Here is a 6,000-nt window from a genome sequence, read left to right as displayed (position 1 = left end):
TGTTGAAGAATAAGAATTCAATAGCTAAAGAGTATATTAGAAGTGCCACATCCTTGCCTCTCTCCCTAAACTTCCCTGCAGACCTTCCCATCAAGAAAGAAAACTACACAACTAGTGACTAGCTACTTATTTATTTTTTCAGTGTAGCAAGTTCGTTGGTTTTTTGTTGTTGTTGTTGTTTGGTTGGTGTTTTTGGATTAGGAATAACACATTTGTGGGTTTTGCAACTCTTCTTTGGAGCAGCTATAGCAACCCAAGGAAGTTCAAAAATCTTTACTAAGGGCTACACAACTCACTATGCAAAGTTCAAGCCTGTATATGTTCAAGTCAAACTACTTTACAAAGGAATCCAAAGTCTCATTTGTGCTACATTTAAATGTGAGGGTGGGAGACAAACTTAAGCATTTAGTAAAAAGGGAGCCATATTTGACATGTTTGAAAGAGGCAAAAGTAGTATCCTCTTCAGAGGATATGAAGACACACACACATAAACACAAACACGTACAGAGCCCTTAACAAACCCATACAAAATACCAAAACTCACTATCCTTCTTACAAAACTGCCTTAAAAAAAAAGGAACTAGAATTTTTTTACTTCCTCTTCCTTGGGCAGTGTTTTAATAGTCCCTTTTAATAGTCCCAGACCAACCTTCACTGATAGTATCTCATACAGGAAAACCAAAACAGTCATGTTATTTCCAGTTAAACCAGTTATGCAGACTCAGTGTATAAATGGACTCGGACCATAAATGCTCAAAACTGAAGAGATGAGAAAGCTACTCAATGAGTGTTAACGCTTTTTAAACACACTAGGTAGCATCGAGATGAACTAAGTGCTTTCTAAAGCTACAGTGAAGGCCTCTTTGCAATCAAGGAGCTCAGTCTATGAAACAGCAAATGCTTAGGCTAGGGAGAAACAATGTTAAGTATACAGCAACTTAAATATTGCTGTTTGTCAGATTCACAATAAAATGGAAAAAAAAACCCCTTCAAAACAATTTAAACACAAATAAATGCAGGAAGAGTAAGTTTTCTAGTGGCCCTTACCACATTTCTGGGAAAACAGAGTACATAAAAGAGTTCTCATTTTTAGCATGTGAAACAAAGGCTAACTGGATAGGCAAGTGAACTGCTTATTATCTGGGAAAGGCTCTGGACAAAAAAAAGAGATGAAGTGGGGAGAAGAGATGAGAAGTAGACAACTGTTTGAAAAGCAAGTGTTTACCATCCCTAAATGTATCAGGTTATGTGTTTCCCATGCCATCCGCTTAATTTGTGATCCAGACTATTAAAAATGCTTTAAAAATCAGGTTCTGAATAACATAGCAGAATTTCTGTAGATCTAGTGCTGGTGTACTAAATATTTACAAACATGTATACATATACAAATTCTTCCCCAAAGAATTTATGTTTCATGATGAGACAGCTCAAGAGTTGAGAACATGAGCTTTAACTACCTTATAACTAATTACTCTGACATCTTGTAAAGTCATATTTAAGAATACCACCTAGAGATCAACCCATGCAACAGGTACTGTGGCTACTCCAACCCCTGTGACAGGCACTATGGTTACTCAAACCTCTGCGACAGGCACTGTGGTTACTCCAACCCCCACGACATGAACTGTGGCTACTCAAACCCTGGTGATAAGCACTGCAGCTGAACCAGAGAACCAACCCATACTGGTATCAATTGCCCTATACATTAGAAGAAATGGACATGAAAGTCAATTCATTTAGTAAAGGATGATGAAACAGGGTCATCACAAGAGTAGGAGGAAGAGACAGAATCAGAGATAACAACCCAATCCCTGTCCCTGAGTGACCTGCGAGATATGCAAAAAGATTTCAGTTGTTGATTAGGCGAGCAACTTGTCACCTGGTTGTTCTGATGCTGGGATAATGGAGCCAGTAGCCTGGAATTAGAGGCCAGGGAGGCCAAGCAGCTGGGATCCCTGTCATGGGAAGGGGTCATTGATAAGGCGATTGGGAAAGGGACACAAGCCCTTAGCCTCTGGAGGTGATTCATGTGAGGTATGAGGAAAGACTGTCCGAAAAATCTGAAAACTTGGCTGAGAAACTGTCCTGAGAGGTCCAGCAACTCAAAGAGGATATATCCAATTCCCCACTTGTACAGACCAGTATCTCAGCCGTTAGGAGTAAGTGTTCCTCTATTCAAGACAGAGGATATAGAGTGTACACACCATGAGGCACTCTGTGGTTTTACCTGTGTAACCATGGAGAGGACATGAGGAAGTGGGATGGAAAACCTACCTCAATCCTAGAGACACGAGTACATGAACTGCAGGAAAAAAAAAATTAAATTGGAGTTCTTCCAGGAAAATTGCTGCTCCAGTTTCCAGTAGGCAGCTCCCCAGAGTAGGAGGGCTGACCTTATGATCTTATGGAAGGAACTTCTGATTTGTGTTTACAAGAAGTGAGTAACAAGGATGAGATTCAAACCCATGTGTGCCACACAAATCCACTCATCAATAACGAATACTATGACCGGGACTAGAGGGGCCCTGCCTCCAGCCAGGTGGAGGAAAGGGACAACCGGGTTTACTGGACTGTGTGGATTCAGTGGCCTGGCACATCAGACCCCCAGGAGTACAAGGCTCTAGTAGACACCAGTGGACAGTGTACCCTAATGCCATCAATCCATGAAGGGGCAGAACCCATCTGTATTTCTGGAGTGACAAGGGGTTCCCAACAGTTAACTGTATTGGAAGCTGAAGTGAGTCTAACTGGGAATGACTGGGAAAAGCACCCCATTGTGACTGATCCAGAGGCTCCATGCATCCTGGGCATAGACTACCTCTGGAGAGGGTATTTCAAGGGCCCAAAAGGTACCAGTGGGCTTTTGGTATAGCTCCTTGGAGTCAGAGGAAATTAAACAGCTGTCTACCTTGCCTGGTCTCTCGGAGGACCCTTCTGTTGTGGGGTTGCTGAGGGTCAAAGAACAACAGGTGCCAATCACTACCACAATGGTGCACCAATGGCAATACCACACCAACTGAGACTCCCCAATTCCCATCCATAAGATGATTCATCAGCTGGATTGCCAAGGAGTGATCAACAGAACTCACTCACCCTTCAACAGTTCCATATGGCCAGTGTGGAAGTCCAATGGAGAGTGGAGACTGGCAGTAAACTACTGTGGCCTGAATGAAGTCATGCCACCTATGAGTGCCGTGCCAGACATGCTGGAACTTCAATATGAACTGGAGTCGGAGTCGAAGGCAGCCAAGTGGTACGCCACAACTGATATCACTAGCATGTTTTTCTCAATCCCTTTGGCAGCAGAGTGCAGGCCACAGTTTGCTTTCACTTGGAGGGGCGTCCAGTACACCTGGAACCGACTGACCCAGAGGTGGAAACACAGCCCTGCCATTTGTCATGGGCTGATCCAGACTGCACTGGAACGGGGTGAAGTTCCAGAGCACCTGTAATACATCGATGACATCATCATATGGGGCAAGTCAGCAGAAGAAGTTTCTGAGAAAGGGAAGAAAATAATCCAAATCCTTCTGAAAGCTGGTTTTGCCATAAAACAAAGCAAGGTCAAGGGACCCAGACAGGAGATCCAGTTTTTAGGAATAAAATGCCAGGATGGACACCATCAGATCCCAGTAGATGTGATTAACAAAATAGCAGCTATGTCTCCACCAACACGCAAAAGGAAACAAAAGCTTTCTTAGGTGGTGTGGGATTTTGGAGGATGCATATTCCAAATTACAGTCTAATTGTTAGCCTTCTCTATCACAGAACCTGGAAGAAGAATGATTTCAAATGGGGCCCAGAGCAATGACAAGCCTTTCAACAAATTAAACAGGAAATAGTTCATGCAGTAGCCCTTGGGCCACTCCACGCAAGACCAGATGCAAAAAATGTGCTCCACGCCACAGCTGGGGAGAATGGCCCTACCTGGAGTGTCTGGCAGAAAGCACCAGGGGACACTGGAGGCTGACCCCTGGGGTTTTGGAGTCGGGGATACAGAGGATCTCCAACAGAAAAGGAGATACTGGCAGCCTATGAAGGGGTTCAAGCTGCTTCAAAGGTGATTGGCACTGAAGCACAGCTCCTCTTGGCACCCCGACTGCCCATGCTGGGATGGATGATCACGAGGAGGGTCCCCTCTACACAGCATGCAACTGATGCTACATGGAGTAAGTGGGTCGCACTGATCACACAGCAGGCTCGAATAGGAAACTCCTATATTGCTCAGATATTGTTGCCTGGCTAAAGAAACTGGTCGTGAAAGTATGTCACGTAGATGCCCATGTACCCAAGAGCTGGGCCACTGAGGAACATCAAAACAAGCAGCAGGTGGATCAGGCTGCTCAGATTGAAGTGGCTCATGTGGACTTGGATTGGCAACATGAGGGTGAATTATTTATAGCTTGACGGGCCCATGACACCTCAAGCCATCAAGGAAGAAATGCAACATATAGATGGGCTTGTGATTGAGGGGTGGACTTGACCATGGATGTCATTTCACAGATTATCCATGAATGTGAAAAATGCACTGCAATCAAGCAAGTCAGGTGGTTAAAGCCTCTCTGGTATGGAGGATGATGGCTGCAATATAAGTATGGAGAGGCCTGGTATATTGACTACATCACACTCCCACACACCCACCAGGGCAAGTCACATGTACTTACAATGGTGGAAGCAACCACCGGATAGCTGGAAACGTATCCTGTGCCCCATGCCACTGCCCAGAACACTATCCTGGGCCTTGAAAGCAAGTTCTGTGGTGACATGGCACCCCAGAGAGAACTGAGTCAGACAACAGGACTCATTTCCGAAACAACCTCACAGACACCTGGGCCAAAGAGCCACACTGAATGAGTGTATCACATCCCCTGTCGTGCACCAGCCTCTGGGAAAATCAAATTATACAATGGACTGTTAAAGACTACGCTGAGAGCAATGGGTGGTTGGACCCTCAAATATTGGGATACACATTTAGCAAAGGCCACCTGGTTAGTTAACACTAGAGGGTTTACCAATTGAGCTGGCCCTGCCCAGTCAAAACTTTTACATACTGTAGAAGGAGATAAAATTCCTGTAGCGCACATAAACAATATGTTAGAGAAGACAGTCTGGGTTACTCCTGCTTTGGGCAGAGGCAAACCCATCTGTGGGACTGCTTTTGCTCAAGGACCTGGGTGCACTTGGTGGGTAACGTGGAAAGACGGGGAAGTCCAATGTGTACCTCAAGGGCATTTGATTCTGGGTAAAAATAGCCAATGAATTAAATTGTACAATGTTGATTGCTACATAATATTGCATATCATTACTACTATGATTGCTATATGCCATAACAACAGTTACAGTAAGTGTCACCCAGACTAATGGAGAAAGAACTTTGATGAAAGCAAGCAAGATGCAGAGGTGATGAAACCAGAACTGGCTTCAGCAACGAACACCCAGCAACTTCCTTGAGATTGACATCTTCAACCTGCAGACCATGAGCATGGACCATGCCAGGTACATCAGGTACAAACTGATGTAGCATGCAACAATCCAACATCACACATGCAGGCTCTCTCCTGCCCTGAGAGACTCTCATGACAGATGGAGCCCGAAAGTCATGGACTAAATGAACTCAATGAACATTTCTGAGGGATGGCTCATAGACTAAAGGAATGCTATCTGTGTGTACATATCAAAAGACAGGAAAAGTGATGGTGATTAATTGGAATGTATTAGGAAGTATAGGACCTGGTCATGGTGTAGGTGGTATTGAATAAGGGTACTGTCCTGGTTTCAGCTGAGATAGAGTTAATATTTTTCCTAGTAGCTAGTATAGTGCTGTGCTTTGGATTTAGTGTGAGAATAATGTTGACAACACTCTGATGTTTTCAGTTGTTGCTAGGTAGTTGTACCTAGACTAAGTCAGGACTTTTCAACTTCCCATGTCCTGCCAGGTGCACAAGAAACTGGGAGAGCACAGCCAGGACAGCTGACCCAGGCTGGCCAAAGGGATGCTCC

This window comes from Grus americana, chromosome Z (genome assembly GCF_028858705.1).
Source record: "Grus americana isolate bGruAme1 chromosome Z, bGruAme1.mat, whole genome shotgun sequence".
Classification (NCBI taxonomy): Eukaryota; Metazoa; Chordata; class Aves; order Gruiformes; family Gruidae; genus Grus; species Grus americana.
The sequence above is the reverse complement of the archived record's forward strand: the minus strand, read 5'-3'. Positions refer to the sequence as shown.